Raw genomic sequence first — 20764 nt, 5'->3', positions numbered from 1 at the left:
TGTAGCTGTAGCTGTAGCTGTAGCTGTAGCAGTAGCTGTAGCAGTAGCTGTAGCTGTAGCTGTAGCTGTAGCTGTAGCTGTAGCTGTAGTATTAGTTGTACCATGAGGACTGAAAGCAGCAGCAGGAGGAGGACAAGGAGCAAGAGGCTGAGTTGGTTTTCCTGATGGTGAAGATCAAACTTGCCCCAGGGACCTGGCAGCCCCTGATCAGCAGGAAGTGTTCTAACAAAGATGCCTCCTCCTTTCATCTCTGCGTGTTTTTCACTGCAATCTGGGGGTATGGAGTTGAAAGAGACGAAGAAGAAGGGGTGGAGAAGGGAGGAAGAAAGAAGAAACCACAGAAGTTTCCAAAGTCCAGTTAGACAGTGTTGGGGAAGTGGGGCCCACAAGACAGCCAGGGAACAACAGGCTTTGACAGGGTCTCTGGGTGTTTTCAGAGACTGACCTTGAAGGTTTGCACTGTTATAGGCTGTGGGATAAAGTTCTCTCTGTTTTAAATGGTGGTATTGAGCTCTTCGGAATGAGCAAGAAAGAGAAGGTTCTGGCTCAGTAAGAGACCTGTTTGTGAGCCAGGTAGACAGGGGTCATGTTGATATAAACCTAGACACACCTGAGAAGAGGGAATCTGAATTGAGGAGATTCCTCCATGAGGTGGGCCTATAGCCAAGTCAGTAGGGTGGGGGTTGGGTTGGGGTTGGGTGGGGCTGAGTGGTCGGTGCCAACCCGTGGGCAGATGGTTCTGAGTTGGATAAAAGAACAAGCTGAGCAGGCCAGCAAGCAGCCCTCACCCACAGCCTCTGCATCAGGTCCTGCCTCTGGGACCAACCCGCCTTCCAACCATCAAGCCCACAACTCCCTAACCCCGACCCCACAGCACCCATACCCTCCCTCCCACACTTGACATCTTTCCCCACTGCCCCACCCACCAGTATGGTGCTTATGAGCTGTAATGAGAAATAAACCATTCTCACTCCAAGTTGCTTTGGGGCACCATGTTTGATGACAAGAACAACCCCAACAAAGCCTTGTTCCTGGTCTCAGAAATGGGTGGGAGCCCCAGGAGACGGTCCCAGCAGCCTGCTGCCTGAGATTGGGCTGCTTCAGCTCCTGGGCATTTCCCATGCCTGGCATCCCTCCACTGCCTGGCATCCCACCGCCGCCATACATCACCAGAAACACCACAACAATCACCACCATCAGCTGCAGAAGGACCAGCAGGAGGAACAGCAGTATTAGTAGCAGAAGCAACCATAATAGAAACACACACACACACACACACACACACACACAACCCCCCCCCACCACCACCACCACCACCTTCTTCTCCTCTCTCATTGCTGCCAGAAACAACAGCCACAGCAGCAGGGGTAAGGACTTCATCTTCGCAGGAGGGACATCCTGTCCTTTGTGGTCTTTGTCAGCTCTCCAGTTGAGCTGCCTAAAGTCAAGGGTAGAAGCCACACTGTTGGGCAATTGAGTTCTCTTTACAGCAAAGCTGCGGTGGTCCCCACCACGCCCACTCGCCTTTGTCCAAGACAGAGAGCAGGCCCCTCAGAGACTGACAGGGGAAGAGGCCAGCCAGTTGCCTGTGGTGAGTAAGGGTGATGGGTAAAGGCTTTCCTTAGTGGGAAGGCACCCAAGGCAGTCAGCGCAAAGATCAGAGGTCGGGACCCAGGTTGCTGCTGCTGGGAGGCTGGAAAAGGTGTGGGGACAGAGTCTGTCTGCAGAGTGAGCTTGCTAGAGAGGGTCAGCAGGCTAGCTCTTCACTCTGGCTAGGGTGGTGAGGAGAACCCCGCAGTATAACAGGAGTCTGAACCATGCCAGGTCTCAGACTGCCAAGGTCAGTGCCAGGACCTGCAAGTGAGGGCAGGACTGTCAATAAGCTGCGCATACCAGCTCCTTGCCAAGGACCAAAAGGGAACACACATCTGCATGGGCCGGGAATCGAACCCGGGCCTCCCGCGTGGCAGGCGAGAATTCTACCACTGAACCACCCATGCTGTGATACAACCTGTTACTTGACCTTCCCATATCTTTTGCGCCCTGACAGCTCCAGGCCCGGCCAGCTGCTCTTTCCCTCACAGTCCCTGGGACCTGGATGCATGCACCTGGCAGGGGAGCGCAAAGGCCACGGAGAGTCCAGGCTCCCGACTGAGGTCTTACGCTTTAACCCCTCTTCGCCTCACCACCAGCCCCGCCACTGGACGCCTAGGCCACACCTCAGCCTCCCTAATCCCCGCACTCAGCACCTTCAATGCCAATGCCACCTCCCTGGAGCCAGCGCCCTCCCAAGTTTGTGTTCCTGTGTGCACGCCTGTGCGAACGGGGGTCCGGGGGTCGGCGGGGGGGAGGGCCGTAGGTGGGGACGGCAGAAGAACAAGAGGAGAGGGGGTTCTAGGACGGGCACGGGTCGAGGCGGGGGCGGGGGACCTTTAAGGAGGCCTTGGGGGTGGTAGTTACAAGCTCAGACGGACCCCAGACAGCGTCTCCTTCATCAGCGCCTGCGGCTTCTCTGTTCGCACAAGGCGCTGGCACCTGGCTGGCTGGGCTGGGCAGCCGGCTTGCTCAGGACCGGCCTCTTACCCTCTCCACCTTCCCTTACGCGAAGCAACGAGACCGCCACCACCACACGCTCCCCTCTTCGCTCAGTCCTACCCGGTCCCCAGACCCACGAACTCTGCAGCAGAAAGAAGTTGGTGACTGTTTCTAGGAAGGACTCTCCTGCAGGCACAGGGCTGGCCGGCGAGAGGAGTGGCGGCGCTGCGCGGGGAAGTTGTGGAAGGAAGCCAGAGATACCGTCTCTGGTACTGGGTGCGGTTGTGGTGGGGATGTCCAAAAGGCGGGCTTGTCAGGAGTGGGATTCGAACCCACGCCTCCAGGGGAGACTGCGACCTGAACGCAGCGCCTTAGACCACATGGTTGGGAACAAGGCTGCCCATCTGGCTGACAGCCGGCGCCCAGCAGTGCTCCAAGCGGACTTGACACGACGGGGCGCCCAGGCTCGTGTGCCCGTGGACTCTTGCGGGTCTGGGTGTGCAAACTGCGGACCTCACCCGCCGAACCCAGCCTGCTCCGCCTCGCCCAGTGTCCACCTCGTCGACATCTTTACTCTCCTAGGCGCCAAAGTCCCTCCGGATCCAGGCACCGACCCCATTGCACGCAAGGGCGCCCTTTGTGTGGGAGCAGCGGCTTCTGGTGCCGTGGGCGAGGTCGGCAGCCACTTTTCAGCTCTTAGAGCACTGCTTTTCTGCTCTCGGGCAGCCGGGCTGGGGCTGGGGCTGAACGACGCGGTGGTCACACAGGGCTGCGGGCCCAGGTTCCTGGAGGGAGGGGTGGTCTGCTGGGCTGCCGACCCGGGAGGCTTCTGGGTTGGGTGCGGCTGTGGGCGGTGGATCGATGAGCGAGAGGCTGGCAGGCCTGTGGGTTCTGGGAGAGGTCTGACATCCCGGTGGCGGGAAAGCCGTCATCCTCGTTAGTATAGTGGTGAGTATCCCCGCCTGTCACGCGGGAGACCGGGGTTCGATTCCCCGACGGGGAGGTGTATTCGCTTTTTTTCAGCCAGTTGGACGGCCAGGGGAAACGCTGCCGCTTGGCCCCACCTGAGACCCAGGCCAAGACCTATATCCTCCGGCGCATCGAGCTCCTTGCCTGCCACGCGGCCCGTGGCTCTGATGCCTGCGAACGCGCCGCCCCACGCCCCCCACTCCTCCTTTTCCCTTAAGAGGCGGCGAGGGTCAGAATGGGCTGCGTGCGACTCGCAGGGCCTGAGCACAGGTGTGCCTGCCAAGCACGTGTGGGTGGTGAGCTGCCGGAAGCGGTCCCGGGCTCGCCCCGGTCCTGAGGCGAAGAGTGCCCCAGAGGACAGGCGTGTGCGTGTGAGAGGCACCGGCGGGCGGGACGACTCGGAAGAGCGCTCAGATGTTGGCGTCAGGGTGGGGTGGGGTGAAGGCTCAGGTCACTTGTTGGTGGCACTCTCCAGTGTCATATAGGTACCTTCTTGGCGTTGGTGGTACAGTGGTGAGCATAGCTGCCTTCCAAGCAGCTGACCCGGGTTCGATTCCCGGCCAACACAACGCGTCCATGTTTTGCCAAGGTTTCCCAAGGTCCCCACGCCAAGGGGATGCCCAGGGAACAGCAAGAGTCCTGCTTGTCCCGAGTGTGCGTGACAGAGCCAATGTGGCCTGAGACCTTTTGAGTTTGAGACCACCAGCCAGAGGATAAGAGGCAGGTGCAGCCGTCTAATCCAAGTGGTCGCCTAGAGGGCACAAGGCAGCTGACAGAGTAGAACAGGGCAGAGCAGGGCCAGGCGCGAGCGTGAACCTCGGACCCTTAATGCGGGGCGGTCCATCTGGCGTGCAGGCCAACCGGCTGGCGGCGGGCGGTCTGGCTGGTACAGTGCCTGTCTGACTGGCTCCAGGAGAAGAAAGCTGGTGTGGTTTTCTAACTTGTGCTCCCTGGCGGTCTAGGGGTTAGGATTCCACGCCCTCACCACCACAGGTTCGATTCCTGGTCAGGGAAGCCTCTCCCTCTTACTCTCTGCACTTTGCCTTTCTTCCCCTCTCTCTTCCTTCACACCTCAACCTCCTAGATCTCTATTTGCAACAACGGTCTTCCCTCTGCACACACTACTTCAACACTCACAGCCACCCCCCTCTGCCCTGCCTGCCCGTGCACAACTCTGCACCTTTCCACACCTGCCTTCAGCTTTTACTCTCACCGCACAAAACACATACTTCCGGGATCACACACACTCATCCACTGACAGAACCCACAGCCTCTCCACCTGACTCCATCGCCTCCTCGCCTGCTCTTAGGGCTGGAACGCACCCTCTGCCTAACATGCTCCGCTTACCTCACCTGCGTCTCTTACCTCACCTGCATCCCAGGCTCCCTGGCAGCTTCTCGTACTCTTCACAACTGAACTTCTGCTTCAAACCACTGAAGCAATTACTTTCACTTAATACAAACACACACACACACACACACACACACACACACACACACACACCACGATACATGTAAATATGTATGTATATGTCCGAAGAATTCCAGGGGATGCTGGTGTGGGACATAGACCATGAGGGGGTAGGACGGGGGGTGGGGAGGGGGGCGTAAGGGACACCTGTTGGGAGGTGTTAGTGTGGGGCAGATGTCTCTGGCAAAGCAGAAAGCCTATGGTGCCGTCACTGCAGCCAGCCTGGCAGTCCACAGGAAGTTGCCATGATTTCCCTGCAAGCCCCCGGGGAAGCTTGGGCGAGCTTGCCGTGCAGTTGTTTTTGGGGATCCTGGGGCATCACGACCCGGTCAGTGGAGTCTGTGTGACAAATACTGCAATGACCCCTACCCAGGGAGAGCCTCCTGGAATGTGGCTGATGTCCTGCCAGGAGTAATTGACTGCAGCCTTCTTTTCTCTCATTCTGTCTCTATTCTTTCTTCTCCTAACTTTACTCCCATATCAGGCCTTTTCAGGCATGACAACGTTGCTATGAGACAGCCCTAACTTGGGACCACAGCCAGGGACCGTTCAGGCCCAGGGTAGTTCTGCTCCACTTCTACTTATTAAAACTAACATGGCTGAGAATTAATCATTAGTTAATAGCTTATATTATGGCTTTTACAGAGAAATAAAGTGTTTCAGAAAGCTCCAGATAGTGGCGCTCAGATATTAGAAAAGAGAACTAAAGACAAAATTATCTTGGTGCACAGGCGCATAAGTTCCGTTTATGGGAGAACATTGACCCCTGACGAAGAGGGCACGTGCATACTGATACCAAGCCATTTTCTTAAAAGTGATGACGACTTTACTGTGTATTCTGTACCCTGTATTATTTCATTTAAAGTTGTAATCCAAAATATGACAACATTATTACTTTACTTTCTGTACTTGTGCATGCTTGACTTCTCACTGACTTCACTAATCTACTCTGCAGGAAATGTAACCACGACCTCACCCCCTGTTTCAAAATGTATGTATAAAAATTTAGACTGCTTGCCTGCAAAATACACTCAGATTCAAACACCACCTCTGGGTTTGTCTCTGTTTGTCACTCGTCTATCTCTGCCCACGGATGCTTCGAGAACTCCTGTTCTCAAGGACCTATACTAGACTGAGACGGTCTGTGGCACTTGGGTTTGGGGAGGGGGGGTGCCGGCACAAGTGTGAATCAGGAAATTGGAGCAGAACCTCTTCGCCATTGGTTGCGTCCCCTGCCAGGGCCCATCAGTCCTGACCTTGCCAGCCAGTCGGGGCACAGAGTCGTGGTTTGAGCTCCACCTCACTCAGAGGCACAGTGGGAGGTGCTAGCAGATCCTAGGAACGCCCAGACTGTGCTTTACCCTCACCAGACTCCACCCCACCCCTGGCCCTGAAGTCCTCCCAGTCCGGAGCAATGAGAGGCACTAGTAGGAACCCGCAGCCAGGAAGGATCTGTCTTCTGGGAGACACCGGGGCAGCCCTGTGGGGAGAGAAGACCTTGGGAAACAGACACTGGGCAAGCCTAGGCTAGCAGGTGTCCAAGCAGGGGACGCTGTATGCTGACTGCAAGGATCCAGGTTCGGCTTTGTGCTAGATGGGTTTTGACAACTTGACACCTCTACAAAGGGGGACTCTGACTTGAGAAAATGTCTCCATAGGATGCGCCCGCAGGCAATGGTGTGGTCGGATTAGCGATTGCTGTGGGTCAGCCCACTGTGGGTAGGGGGAGTTGTGGCCAGGGCATAGCACTCCTGCTCAGGTGGTCCTGTGTACTGGGAACCCCACTAGAATCATTAGATCTAGGGTAAACATTAGAGTGAAAGAGTTGGTTTCACTGTCTTTAGGGTAGACATCAGAATGAAGAGTTGTTGTCTAGAAGTTCTTTGAAGAAATCCTTGCAGAAAACCCAGAGAGACTGTTTTCTGTCATCTAGAGAGTTGTTCTTCTGCAGGAGCGTTACGGCCTTTGCATGAATTTTGGTCACAGGACAGTCCTGACACCACTGGAATGTCTTGCATTATTAAGTTCTGCAAGCAGAACCTTACAGAGGCTTGATGTTCTTGCTTTATGTAACACATAGAGTAGATTAAGTGCTTTGGTGTGAGGAACTTCTTTTACTTCCCTGTCTACACACACACACACACACACACACACACACACACACACACACACACACACTACCACCACCACCACAACAAAACAAAAAACAAAACAGGGCTGGAGAGATGGTGGCTCAGAGGTTATGAACACTGGCTGCTCTTCCAAAGGTTTTGGGTTCAATTCCCAGCAACCACATGGTGGCTCACAACCATCTATAATGAGATCTGGTGCCCTCTTCTGGTGAGCAGGTGTACATGAAGCCAGAGCATTGAATACTAAATAAATCTTTTTTTAAAAGGCGAAGAAGAAACGCCTTTTTTGTAACAATCAATTAATATTCTGTAGTGCGCTGTCCCAGGGAGGTTCAGTTCCTTGAGACCTGATGGAACTTGTTGGGGCCATTTGCTTGCTGTTGGCTGTGGTTTAGTAAGTAGTCCTGAAGAGGAGGAGGAGGAGGAGGAGGAGGGGTTGAGGGGGATATACAGAGGAATAGAAAGAAGAAAACCAAGAAGCAGCAGCAGCAGAAGGCTTAGACGAACTACAAGGATAAGAAGAATAAGTAGAAGAAGAAGAAGAGGGATGAGAAGAAGAAGAAATAGAAGACGATGACGGCTGAGAGAAGGAGAAACAGAAGAGATTGCACTTGCCACCCTTCCCTGCTGCCCCGCCCACCAGCATGGCACTTATGAGCTGTAATGAGAAACAAACCATTCTCGCCCCAAGTTGCTTTGGGGCACCGTGTTTGATGACAAGAGCAACCCCAACAAAGCCTTGGTCCTGGTCTCTACTCAGAAATGAGTGGGAGCCCCAGGAGATGGTCCCAGCAGCCTGCTGCCTGAGATTGGGCTGCTTCAGCTCCTGGTTATCTCCCACTGCCTGGCATCCCTCCACTGCCTGGCATCCCTCCACTGCCTGGCATCCCTCCACTGCCTGGCATCCCTCCGCCTCCGCCATACATCCCCAGCAACGTCACTACCAACACCTGTCTGTGTTTTGTCTGTCTCCTCCCCCTTTCGCCACCCCACCATGCCCCCTCGCAGCAGAGGAGGACCTGGAGTAGTGTCACGAAGAGCCAAAGTCACACCGGATGCCCCACGGTGTGATGGCTTGGGATGAGCAAGCCAGAGGCAGAGACCGGAGAGGTGGGGGTTCGCACCACCACATCACAGATGAGACCTGTAGGAACGCCACGTAGTGTCAAATGGTTTGAAGTGGAGTGCAAAGAGATTGGAGTGCGTAGCTGTTGCAGAGCTCTGCAGTGGCATGGGGCATAGGCCCCTGAGGGCCAAAAGGGACTGGCCTCTGCATGGGCCGGGAATCGAACCCGGGCCTCCCGCGTGGCAGGCGAGAATTCTACCACTGAACCACCCATGCTGGACTCCTGGCTTGTCACCTGACCTTCCTACAGTCTGTGCGCTCCACAACTCCAGGACCCGCTAGCAACTCTTTCCCTCACAGTCCCTAGGCCCTGCATGCATGGACTCTGCAGAGGGGCGCCAGGACCATGGAGAGTCCCGGCTCCGGACTGACGTTCTGCGCGATTACCCTGCTTCCCCGAATGCTTAGGTTGCCCCTCACCCTCCTGGTGCCCAGCATGCCGCGGACGACACCGCCACCTCCAACGCCACTGCCACCTCTCTGTAGCCTGCACCCTCTCAAGTTTTTGTTCCTGTGGAAACGCTTGTGCGAAGTGGGGGGAATTGGGGGTTATGCGGGAGGTGGCAGAAAAGCAAGAGGAAAGGGAGCTTCTTGGACCGGCACGAGGGGGGGGCGGGGGACCTTTGAGGAGGCCAAGCCTTAGGGGTGGTAGTTGCAAACTCAGGCGGGCCCCAAACAGCGTTTCCTTCGGCAGCGCCTGCGAGTTCTCTGTTGGCACAAGGCGCTGGCACCTGGCTGCCTGGCTCAGGACCGGCCTCTTACTCTCTCCACCTTCCCCCTCGAGAAGCAACGCAACCACCACACGCTCCCTCCCCTTCGCCCCGCCCAACCTCTTCGCCCCCAGCCCCACCAGCTCCCCAGCAGAAGTTGGTGACTGTACCCAGGAAGGACTCTTCCTGCAGGCACAGGTCTGGCAAGGAAGGTTGGAGGGTGAGCGAATGGAGGCGCTGCGCGGGGAAGTTCTGGAAGGAAGCGGGAGATGCGGTCTCTGGGGCTCAGGTGAGGTTGTGGTGGGGAATGTGAGTTTGAACCCACGCCTCCAGGGGAGACTGCAACCAGAACGCAGGTGGCTTAGACCCCTCGACCATCCAGACAGCAGATCTGGTCGCGAGACCCCTCGCCTGGCTGATAGCTGGCGCCCCGCAGTGCGGGCTTGATGCGACGGGGCGTCCCCGCTCGTGGGCTCGTGGGCCCGTGCGTTCTTGCGGGTCTCGGTGTGCAAGCTGTGGGCCTCACCAGTCGACCCCAAGCCTGCTCCGCCTCGCCCGGTGTCCACCTCGTCAACATCTTTACTCTCCTAGGCGCCATAATCCCTCCAGGTCCCGATCCGGATCCCCGCACGGACCCCACCGCATGCAGGGCCGCCCAGGTGTGTGGTAGCAGCGGTTTCTGGTGCCATGGGCGAGACCGGCAGCCACTTTTCAGCTCTCAGAGCACGGCTCTGGGCAGGGGCTGAGCGACGCGGTGGTCACACAGGGCTGCGGACCCAGGTTCCTGGTGGGAGGGGTGTTCACATCTATACCTGACCCGGGAGGTTGATTGTGGCGGTGAGCCGTGGATCCATCAGCTGGTCGGCTGGAGGGCCTGCGGATCGTCGGAGAGGGTCCGGTATCCCGGTAAAGATGTTATTGTCGTCCTCGTTAGTATAGTGGTGAGTATCCCTGCCTGTCACGCTGGAGGCCGTGGTTCGATTCCCCGACGGGGAGACATGGTACAATTTTTAGCCAGATGGGCGGCCCGGGGAAGCGCTACCGCTTGACCCCACCCGAAACTAAGACCCAGACTCGTGTCTCCGGGTGCAGCCCAGGGATTCGGGTGGTTGCAGGTCCCTGGACCATCGAGCTTCTTGCCTGGCATCTAGCCCAGGGCTCTGGTGCCTGCGAACGCGCCGCCCCACAGCCCCACTCTTTTTTTTCCCCTAAGAGGCGGCGAGGGTCGGAACGGCCTGCACGCGACTCGCAGGGCCTGAGCACAGATGTGCCTGCCAAGCACGTGTGGGTGGTGGCCTGTCCGAAGCGGTCCCGGGAGCGCCCGGGTCCCTGGGGCCCTGGCTTGACGCGCCCGGTTGCAGTGGCGAGGAGACGAGAGCGCCCCAGAGGACAGGCATGTGCGTGCAATAGGGGCCCGCAGGAAGACGCAGAAGAGCGCGCAGAGGTTGGCGTCGGGGCAGGCGCGGGGAAGCGCTAGGTGACTCGGAAGACTCAGGCCGATCGCTGGTGGCGTCCCAGGCGTCGTGTGCGTGCTATCCTATCGGTGTGGCGTTGGTGGTATAGGGGTGAGCATAGCTGCCTTCCAAGCAGTTGACCCGGGTTCGATTCCCGGCCAACGCAGTGTGTCCATGTTTTGCCGAAGTTTGCCAAGGACCCCTCCCCGAGGGGAAGTCCAGGAAAGAGCAAAAGCCGGACCTGCCTGAAGGACGCCTCTTAGCTTGTCCTTAGTCTGTGAGACAGTGCCAATGTGGCTTGAGACCTTTACAGCTTGTGGCCGCCAGCGGGAGAAGAGGCAGGGGCAGCTGTCTAGTCCAAGTAGGCACAGGGCACAGGGCAGCTGGCAGAATAGGGCAAGGCAGGACAGGACAGGGCCAGGCATGAATGTGAGCTCCAGCCCCTTAATACAGGCGATCCATCTAGCTTGCAGGCATATGGGGAGGGCGGTCTGGCTGGCACAAGGATTGTCTGTCTGGCTCCAGGATGAGAGTGTGGTGTGGTTTCCTTGCCTACACTCCCTGGTGGTCTAGTGGTAAGGATTTGGTGCTCTCACCACTGCTGTCCAGGTTCAATTCCCGGTCAGGGAAGTATCTCTATCTCCTCTCTGCACCTTTCCCCTTCTCCCCTCTCTTTCTTACTTTACACCTCAACCTCGCTCTCTGCACACACACCATCCTTTTCCTACCTACTTCACCACTCACAGTCACCCTCTCTGCCCTGCCTTCCTGCATACAACAACCCTGCACCTTTCCACACCATTATGGGGAAAAAAGGGGGTTGTCATGGTCTGTTATTAAGTCTAGAGGGGTAGAAGTGGTCTGTCTCATCATCCATCCAAGTCTCAGATAAAGAGCAACAGAGAGACATAAACACCAGACAAAGACAAGAGTAACAGGAACAGCGTGCCCAAGATTTGATCAGAAGCAATACTGAAAGTGGGACACTGATTGGCCCATGCCAGTACAGGAAACCTCCTTAGGTTCTTCACATAGGGGAACTCTATCCCCACGCATGGAATCTGGAGCATCTTCCAGACTCCTGTGATCTCCGCCCTCTAGTGCATCCACTCAGATGAAATGATCACTACTTATACACACTTGTCTCCAGACCGTGAAGTAAAAGTAAGACTGAGAGCCAGACAAACAGCAAACACAACACTTACCATCAGCTTAGACACCCATTGGCTTGGAAGCCCTGGGAGCTTTCGGGGTGGGGGTCCAGGTCAATGCACCATATGTTATGACCAAATTATGAGAGACCACCAAACAGACCACCCCCCAAGAGCCAAGTCCAAGTGCAATCTCAAGGAAGTCTTCATTGGAAGCTCAAGCCTGGGCCATACCTTCCACGCACTGACACAGCAGATGTAGGGAAGTGGCCCCAAGTCACAATTGAGAGGGGGTTTTCTTTTGTAGGTTTTAGACAAAGAAATGGGTTTTATAGTATATGATTAGATGACATTTAGGCAGAAAAGCTGCAAGCAGGCTTTTCCTGGATGAGTAATAGGTGTAGGGGCAAGTTGACCTATAGAAAAGATTGGTTGACCATCATGAGGGCGTTAGGAACTTTGGCTCCTCCTAATTGGTTGTTGCTATGTGCCAGACCACCTGCGACCAGCAGAGAATATATTTGGCCTTTGGGTGGCTTTTTCAAGGTGAGCTGATTGTGTTGCTGGGGGAATTTTTCTGTCTAGAATACTTTGTGGTTTTTCCTGGAATCTGGTTTCAGCCCTTGGCCAGGTGTAACACAAAATGGAGTTTCTTTTTTAAAATGGATTCTGAAAGAAGGGACACATGGTCCAGCTGGTGGGGAGGGGGGAGAGGAGGACGGGGAGAAAAAAAGAAGTTTTTCATAACAAAGCACCTACCCTACTCTGTATTACATAAAGCAAAAACACCAAGCCCCTGTGATGTGCTGTTTGTAGACCTTACTCAATAATGCAAGATATTATAGTGGTGCCAGGACCGTCTTGTGACCAAAACTCATGCAAAGGCCCTAATGCTCCTTCAGAAGAACAACGCTCTAGATGACAGGAAACAGTCTGTCTGGGTTTTCTGCAAGATTTCCTCAAAGAACTTCTAGACAACAACTCTTCATTTGGCTGTATACCCTAAACACAGTGAAACCAACTCTTTCACTCTAACGCTTACCCTAGATCTAATGTTTCTAGTGGGGTTCCAGTACACAGGACCACCTGGGCAGGGGTGGCATGCCCTGGCCACAACCCCCCACCCACCCAAATGGCATCCTGCCACAGACCACCCCAGTCGGGTATAGGGGTCCCTGGGACAAGGGTCCTCAAAGAGTTGGTGGGCAAGGATTTGGCGGTTACAGAAACAAACACAGAGGCAGTTTGAATCTGAGTGTATTTTGCTGGCAAGCAGTCTAGATTGTCATACACATTTTGAAACAGGGAGTGCGTTCTGGTTACATTTTCCATGGAGTAGATTCAAGGGCGTCAGTGAAGCAATCAGGCATAAAGAATACACAGTAGAAAGTACATAGTAATAACATCATTATTTCTAAGTAATTAACTTGGCACAGGCAGATAGTACATTCTCAGGGTGAGCCAGGGGCCGGAGACAGTCCTCAGTAAGATTAACTTTTTGCTGTAGGTCAATGTCTGACACCTTTTTCCCATTGATGACCACCCATCCACCCCCTCCCTCACACACTCCTGTATAGGGGAGAGGTGGATGAGGTGTAGTAGTTAATCTATAGGGTCCTCTATATGTAGGAGGACACCAGAGACTGCCCTTCTATACATATGCCATGCCATATAGAGTTTTGTATTGTAGGAATTAAAATTCCGCTTTTACTTTCACTCTTGTCTGGAGTCACCTTTTCCTTGAATTGGTTCTGCCTTTGGTAAAGACCCTTCATTTAATTGGGGGGATTTTTTTAGCCGCCTCCTTTTTGCTGTAATTCATTGAAAAAGTCCCCCATTGTTTTATTATTCTTAAGAACTTTCAGGATGACTACTAATAAATTAAGCACATTTGGAAGAGGCATCTCATTCTGCAGTTTCTAGGCTGGTGCTTTGTCCAATTCACCTCCTGGCACCATATCCCTGGTCACCTTCTTGTTGCCTTGACTACGAGTGAGAAGAAAAAATAGGAAGGAATACCAGGAAGCAGGTTGCTATCAACACTCCAAGAGAAAGAACACCATGGCCTTTTTCCAGGAGACTCTGCCTTATTGGGTCATCACCTCAGGTCTGCAGAACAGCATTGTCACGCAGACCCTACTGGAGGTGGAGAGCAGCATCCCTACCCCTAGTGGGCTGTCCTACAGCAATCACTAATCACACTATATTGTGTGTGTGTGTGTGTGTGTGTGTGTGTGTGTGTGTGTGTGTGTGTGGTGTATTAAGTGAAAGTTATTGCTCCGGTTGTTTGAAGCAGACATTTCGTTGTGAAGAGTCCAGGTAAGCTGCCAGGGAGCCTGGGATGCAGGTGAGGTAAGAGACACAGGTGAGGCAAGTGGGGCGGGTTAGGCAGAGGGTGCGTTCCAGCCTTAAAAGCAGACGACGAGGCGATGGAGTCAGGTGGAGAAGCTGTGGGCTCCGTCAGTGGCTGAGGGTGTGTGATACCGGAAGTGTGCTTGAGAGCGCTGCATGTCGAGTGCGCTTGCGTGTGGTCTGTGTGGTGAGGGTAAAGGCTGAAGGCAGGTGAGGAAAGGTGAAGAGCTGTTGTGTGCGGGCAGGTAGGGCAGAGAGTGTGGTTGTGAGTGAGGAAGTAGGAAAAGGATAATGTGTGTGCAGGGAGGGATAGGGTGAGAGTCTGGCTGGGGTTGTTATTGCAAATGGAGAGCGAGGTTAAAGAAGGGAGAGAGGGGAGTAAAGGTGCAGAGAGGAAGGAGACAAGAAAAGAGGCTTCCCTGACCGGGAATCGAACCCGGGCCGCGGCGGTGAGAGCGCCGAATCCTAACCACTAGACCACCAGGGACCGTCTGCAAGGAAGATTTCGCTTCCTGGAACTAGACAGATAAGCTCTGTGCCAGCCAAACCGCCGGCCTGTCTGATTACCGACTAGCTAGTTGGAATGGCCGTCGTTAAGGGGCTGGTGCTCATGCTTAACCCGGGGCCTGACCCTACTCTGCCCTACAAGTTGCCCTGTGTCCTGTGCCATGGGCCCTTGGGGCAACCATTCGGACTAGACGACTGCTCCTGCCTCTTCTCCTCCCGCTGGCGGCGGCAAACTCAAAAAGTCTTAAGTCTCCTTGGCTCTGTCGCGCAGATTCGGGACAAGCTAAGAGGCTTCCATAAGGTAGGGCTCCCTCGGATATTGCTCTTCCCTGGGCAAACCTTGGCAAAACGTGGAAACGCTGCGTTGGCCGGGAATCGAACCCGGGTCAACTGCTTGGAAGGCAGCTATGCTCACCACTATACCACCAACGCCACACGGCCAGGATGGCACCCACACGACGCTGGGGACTGCCACCAGCGAGCGGCCTGAGTCTTCCGAGTTGCCTAGCGTTTCCCCGGGCCCGCCCCCGACGCCAACTTCTGCGCTCTCTTCCGCGTCGTCCAGTGGGCGCCTCTTGCAGGTGTATGCCTGTCCTCTGGGGCGCCAGGCCAGGCCAGGCGAGGAGGTCACCAGGGACCGGGGAGCTCCCGGGACCGCTGCGGGCAGGTCACTACACAAACCTACCTGGCAGGCACTCCTGTGCTCAGGCCCTGCGAGTCGCACGCAGCCGGTTCTGACTTTCGGCGCCTCTTAGGGGAGAAGGATGGGTGGGGAGCGTGGGGCGGGGCGTTCGCAGGCACAAGATTCCTGGGCCGGGTGCCAGGAAAGAAGCTAGAGGGCTCGGAGACCTATCAACCACCCGAGCCCCAAGGATGCTCCAGAGGACACCGGTCTGGGTCTGGGTCTCGGGCGGGGCCAACGGGTAGCGCTTTCCCGGACCGCCAATCAGGATAAAAAGGGTATAACGTCTCCCCGTCGGGGAATCGAACCCCGGTCTCCCGCGTGACAGGCGGGGATACTCACCACTATACTAACGAGGACGACGACAGCTCCTTCACCAGGACACTGGATACTCTCCGACGACCCGGAGGCCCGCCAGCAGCTCTCTCATCGAACCACTGCTCACCATCGCACCCAACCCAGAAGCCTCCGGGGTCCGCAGCCCAGTAGAGCACTGCTCCCTCCTCCAAGAGCCCGGGCCCGCAGCCCTGTGTGACCCCCCGCGTCGCTCAGACCCAGGTCCAGCCGGCTGCCCGAGAGCAGAAGAGCCGTGGTCTGAGAGCTGAAAAGTGGCTGCGGGCCTCGCCCATGGCACCAGAAGCCGCTGCTCCCACACACCTGGGCGGCCCTGCGTGCAGTGGGGTCGGTATCGGGATCCGGATCGGGACCTGGAGGGACTTTGGCGCCTAGGAGAGTAAAGATGTCGACGAGGTGGACACTGGGCGAGGCGGAGCAGGCTTGGGGTCGGCGGACGAGACCCGCAGCTTGCACACCCAGATCCGCAAGAGCCCACGGGCACACGAGCCCAGGAGCCTGGGCGCCCCGTCGTGTCAAGTGCGCTCTGCAGGGCGCCGGCTGTCAGCTAGGCGAGCTGCCTCGCTTTAAAGCACACCGTCAGGATGGCCGAGCGGTCTAAGGCGCTGCGTTCAGGTCGCAGTCTCCCCTGGAGGCGTGGGTTCGAATCCCACTCCTGACAAGCTCACCTTTTGGACATCCACTCCACCCCAGCCCTAGAGACCGCATGCATCTCTCGCTTCCTTCTACAACTTCCCCGCGCAGCGCCGCCACTCCTCTCGCCCTCCAACCTTCCGGGACAGCCCTGTGCCTGCAGGAGAGTCCTTCCTAGGAACAGTCACCAACTTCTTTCTGCTGGGGACCTCGTGGGTCTGGGGACGGGGTAGGACTGAGCGAAGAGGGCAGCGTGTGGCGGTCGCGTTGCTTCGCGTGGGGGAAGGTGGAGAGAGTAAGAGATCGGTCCTGAGCAAGCCGGCAGCCCAGCCAGCCAGCCAGGCAGATGCCAGCGCCTTGTGCGAACAGAGAAGCCGCAGGCGCTGATGAAGAAAACGCTGTCAGGGGCCCGCCTGATCTTGGATTTATCACCCCCAAGGCCTCCTCAAAGGTCCCCCCGCCCCCGTGCCCGTCCTAGAACCCCCTCTCCCCTTACTCCTCTGCTGGCCCCCCCATGTTCCGCCCCCCCCCCCCTGCCCACCACCACCACCACCCTGCCCCATTCGCGCAGGCATGCACACAGAACACAAACTTGAAGGCTCAGGCTATAGGGAGGCGGCAGTGTCGTTGGAGGTGGCAGTGTCGTCCGCAGAGTGCCGGGCACCGGGAGGATGAAGGGCAGCCTAGGTATTCAGGAGAAGCAGGGTAAACGCGCAGAACGTCAGTTGGGAGCCGGGACTCTCCGTGGCCCTGGGGCTCCCCTGCCCAACCCATGCATCCTGGACCCAGGGATGATGAAGGACAGAGTAGCTAGCTGGTCCTGGGGCTGTCCGGGCACAGGATGTAGGAAGATCAGGTGACTAGATAAGAGGTCAGCATGGGTGGTTCAGTGGTAGAATTCTCGCCTGCCACGCGGGAGGCCCGGGTTCGATTCCCGGCCCATGCAGAGAGGTGTCCCTTTTGGTTTTCAGGACCCCATTGTTACACCACACAGCTCCTCACTAGAGCCAACCAAGCCCCTTGGCTCTGCACCGTTCAGTAACAGCTACACACTTCAATCTCTTTGCACTCCACTTCTAACCACTGGACACCATCTACGGCCAGCACCAGCACCCAACAGACCCCTTTAGAACCCGAACGCGACACCAGACACACCTCCACACTCCTACCCTACCACGCACAGCCTGCCTCTCTCCCTAGGGACACTTGCCTCTCTGTGTCCGGGCCTGAAGCACGTGATTCACCTAGGACCTTGTGCCTCCTATGCCAACACGGGAAAGTCAGCGTGGGGACGAGGGTGCCTTCTTTCCCCCAGCCTCCTCTGCATCACCACAACGCAACTTCTCTAGACCCTTGATAGCTTCCAGCTCCTGACTGGAGCCAGGGGCGTGTGGATCCCCAGCAGGGCGGCGGTTCCTACCGGTCTCATCAGTGACGTGGTGATGCGAACCCTGACCTCTCATGTCCCTGTATCTGGCTTGCTCATCCCAAGCCATCACACAGTGGGACATCTGCTGTGACTTTGGCCCTTCGGAACACTATTCTGGGTCCTCCCCTGCTGTGAGGGGAGTGGTGCGGTGGGGACAGGGGGAGGAGACAAACAAAAGACAGAGACAGACTGACAGACAGCAAACATAAACAGAAGCAGTCGCTGGCGAGGAGTTGGCCAGAGAGGCTCGAGTATGTACAACTTAGTCGATGGTCCTCCTGCCCTCACTTGCAGGTCCTGGCACTGACCTTGGCATTCTGAGACCTGGCATGGTTCAGGATGCTATTATGCTGTGCAGGTCTCCTCACCGCCCAGGCCAGAATGAAGAGCCAGGCTGCTGACCCTCTCTAGCGAGTTCACTCTGCAGAAAGACTCTGTCCCCACACCTTTTCCAGCCTCCCAGCAGCTGGACCATGTGTCCTGTCTTCTGATCTTTGCACTGACTGCACTGGGATGCCTTCCACGAAGGAAAGGTGAGTGGGAGAGGTGGGGACCACCGCAGCTTTGCTGTAAGGAGAGCCCAGGTGCCCAACAGGGTGACTTCTACCCTTGACTTTAGGCTGCAGCCACAGCTTGAACTGGAGAGTTGACGAAGAGCACAAGAGACAGGATGGCCCTGCTGGGGGGGATGAGGGCCTTACCCCTGCTGCTGCTGCTGCTGCTGCTGCTGCTGCTGCTGCTACTGCTCTTCTGATGGCAGTGGAGGAGGGGGTTGTGGGGGTGGTCCCTACTCCTGCTGCTGATCCAGCCTCTGCCCCTGCTGCTGCTGCTATAGCTGCTTCTTGTGGTAATGAGAGAGGTGGTGGTGATGGTGGTGGTGTGTGTGTGTGTGATTCTATTATGGCTGCTGCTGGTTCTGTGGCTGCCGTCCTCCTGCTTTTACTGGTCCTGCTGCTGCTGCTCTTGGTGATGGTGGTGGTGGTGTTCCTGGTGATGTATGGCGCCAGAGGAGGGAACACCAGCAGTGGAGGGAAGAAGCAGCCCAATCTCAGGCAGCAGGATTCTAGGACCATCTCCTGGGGCCCACACCCATTTCTGAGTAGAGACCAAGAACAAGGCTTTGTTGGGGTTGTTCTTGACATCAAACATGGTGACCCAAAGCAACTTAGGGTGAGAATGATTTGTTTCTCATTACAGCTCATAAGTGCCATACTGGTGAGTGAGGGAGTGGGGAAGGGTGTCAAGTGTGGGGTAGAGGGTATGGGTGTTGTGGCGTCGGGCTTGTGGGCTTGATGGTGGAGGGCAGGGTGAGACCCAGAGGCAGGAACTGATGCAGAGGCTGTGGGTGAGGGCTGCTACAGGTACAGCTACAGCTACAGCTATTGCTACTGCTACTGCTACTGTTACTGCTACAGCTACAGCTACAGCTACAGCTACAGTTACAGTTACAGCTACAGCCACTGCTACAGCTACAGCTACAGCTACAGCTACAGTTACAGTTACAGCCACTGCTACAGCTACAGCTACAGCTACAGCTACAGCTACAGCTACAGCTATTGCTACTGCTACTGCTACAGGTACAGCTACAGCTACAGCTACAGTTACAGTTACAGCCACTGCTACAGTTACAGCTACAGCTACAGCCACTGCTACAGTTACTACTTAGTTTTCCTCTTCCTGTTCTTTTTCTTATTGGGTTTCTTTTCAATCTTCTTCTTTTTGTCCTTCTGTTGCTGCTTTTATTTCTCCTTCTCCTTACTTTTATTTCCTCATCATCTTCTATTTTTCTTCTTCCTCTCCATATTCTTGTGCTCCTCTTCTTTTCCTTCTTCTAGTTCTTCTTCTTCTTCTTCTTCTTCTTCTTCTTCTTCTTTTTTTTTTTTTTTTTTTGAGACAGGGTCTCTCTGTGTTAGCCTTCTTCTAGTTCTTCTTTTTCTGCTTCTTCTTCTTTTCTCCTCTTCTGTTTCTCCTTCTCTTAGCCTTCATCATCTTCTATTTCTCTTCCTTTTTCCTATCCCTCTCCTTCTTCTATTTCTTCTTCTTCTTATATTTGTAGTTCATCTAAATCTTCTTCTGCTGCTCTTACTTGGTTTTCTCCTTTGTAATCCTCTTTAAATGCCCCTCAATTCTCCCTTCTCCTCCCCTTCCTCTTCCTCGTTCTCCACTTCCTCCTTGTCCTTGTCCTCCACATTTGTGGGACTACTTACCAAACCACAACCAACAGCAACCAAACGGTCCCAACAGAGTCAATCTGGTCCCGACTCACACTCCAGCCATGGATTCCCTCCCCTAAACCCAAGGATGTCGGAGAAACAACTGCCCAGCTTGGCCTCAGCTCACTCAAGGCTCTCTGGGGGCTTGTAGGGAAATTGTGGCAACTTTCTAGGGACTAGCCTATCTATCTCTGCCAGCCTGGCTGTGGTAAACCCACCACGGGCTTTCTGCTTTGCCCGGGACATCTCTCCAGCACTAACACCTCCCAATAGGTGTTCCTTAGGCTCCCCAATGGAACCCCTTACTGTCTACAGTCCACACCGCCAGCACCATGGGCACCAGCATCCCCTGGAGCTCTTCAGACATATACATACATATGTTGGCTGATAAACTGATGTATTTTTATGCTAATTACTATTTGCTTTCTGACCCACCTTTTGCTTAATAAAAAGCCGTCCTGCCTGGGCAGGGCAGGAGAGAGGGAGGAATTCTGGGGGGAAAAGGACTGCTAAGAGGAGAAGAGAAGGAGGAAGGCCGCCATGTGTTAGCTGGAGGAGAAGCACATGGCCGGCATCTTGGATGGAAAATCCAGGCGAGATGAAAAATATTTGCAAGTATTTGGGATTATGGATGGGAGGTAGCTTGATAGAAGTTATTAGAAGCAGATGGCACGGGATTGAGACAGGGATCCCATGCCTGCCCCACTATAGGAGGTAGTTTAGAGGATAGATATCTGCCCTGCCCCAGGTTAACTAAGGTTATTTAAAAATATAACTAGTGTCTGTGTCTTAATTGATCACTAACCAGGCCTACAGGTAATACAGATAATTTCTTAAAACAATAAGTGGCGCCCAACGTGGGGCATGTAGCCACACTCTTAAAGATCATATTTTGTCATAGTCTAAAAGGGGAAAATAGCTCCCAGAGAGCGTCCATGGGCCAGAGCAAAGATGGCTACATACAAGTGGCCAGTTGGAGAGGCAGACCTAAGAGACTGACAGTCTTCTAAACTAGCCTGAGGAATGGAGTTAACTGCCTAAGATAA

At 55.3% G+C, this 20764-nt stretch overlaps 10 non-coding genes across 10 annotated transcripts; 5 read left to right on the top strand and 5 right to left on the bottom strand.

Annotated features, from left to right (window-relative positions):
• Positions 1 to 1929: 1929 nt before the first annotated feature.
• Trnag-gcc (transfer RNA glycine (anticodon GCC)) lies at positions 1930 to 2000 on the bottom strand. Its single transcript has one exon. It is a non-coding gene; the product is annotated as a tRNA-Gly (tRNA).
• A 1466-nt stretch (positions 2001 to 3466) lies between these two features.
• Trnad-guc (transfer RNA aspartic acid (anticodon GUC)) lies at positions 3467 to 3538 on the top strand. Its single transcript has one exon. It is a non-coding gene; the product is annotated as a tRNA-Asp (tRNA).
• A 462-nt stretch (positions 3539 to 4000) lies between these two features.
• On the top strand, positions 4001 to 4072 carry Trnag-ucc (transfer RNA glycine (anticodon UCC)). Its single transcript has one exon. It is a non-coding gene; the product is annotated as a tRNA-Gly (tRNA).
• A 4306-nt stretch (positions 4073 to 8378) lies between these two features.
• On the bottom strand, positions 8379 to 8449 carry Trnag-gcc (transfer RNA glycine (anticodon GCC)). The gene has a single exon. It is a non-coding gene; the product is annotated as a tRNA-Gly (tRNA).
• A 2042-nt stretch (positions 8450 to 10491) lies between these two features.
• Trnag-ucc (transfer RNA glycine (anticodon UCC)) lies at positions 10492 to 10563 on the top strand. The gene has a single exon. It is a non-coding gene; the product is annotated as a tRNA-Gly (tRNA).
• A 3752-nt stretch (positions 10564 to 14315) lies between these two features.
• Trnae-cuc (transfer RNA glutamic acid (anticodon CUC)) lies at positions 14316 to 14387 on the bottom strand. The gene has a single exon. It is a non-coding gene; the product is annotated as a tRNA-Glu (tRNA).
• Positions 14388 to 14767: 380 nt separating this feature from the next.
• Positions 14768 to 14839, bottom strand: Trnag-ucc (transfer RNA glycine (anticodon UCC)). Its single transcript has one exon. It is a non-coding gene; the product is annotated as a tRNA-Gly (tRNA).
• Positions 14840 to 15376: 537 nt separating this feature from the next.
• Trnad-guc (transfer RNA aspartic acid (anticodon GUC)) lies at positions 15377 to 15448 on the bottom strand. The gene has a single exon. It is a non-coding gene; the product is annotated as a tRNA-Asp (tRNA).
• Positions 15449 to 16021: 573 nt separating this feature from the next.
• Trnal-cag (transfer RNA leucine (anticodon CAG)) lies at positions 16022 to 16104 on the top strand. Its single transcript has one exon. It is a non-coding gene; the product is annotated as a tRNA-Leu (tRNA).
• Positions 16105 to 16951: 847 nt separating this feature from the next.
• Positions 16952 to 17022, top strand: Trnag-gcc (transfer RNA glycine (anticodon GCC)). Its single transcript has one exon. It is a non-coding gene; the product is annotated as a tRNA-Gly (tRNA).
• The last annotated feature ends 3742 nt before the right edge of the window (positions 17023 to 20764 follow it).

This window comes from Acomys russatus, chromosome 6 (assembly GCF_903995435.1).
Source record: "Acomys russatus chromosome 6, mAcoRus1.1, whole genome shotgun sequence".
Lineage (NCBI taxonomy): Eukaryota > Metazoa > Chordata > Mammalia > Rodentia > Muridae > Acomys > Acomys russatus.
Note: the sequence above shows the minus strand (reverse complement) of the source record. Positions and strands in the feature narration are given on the sequence as shown.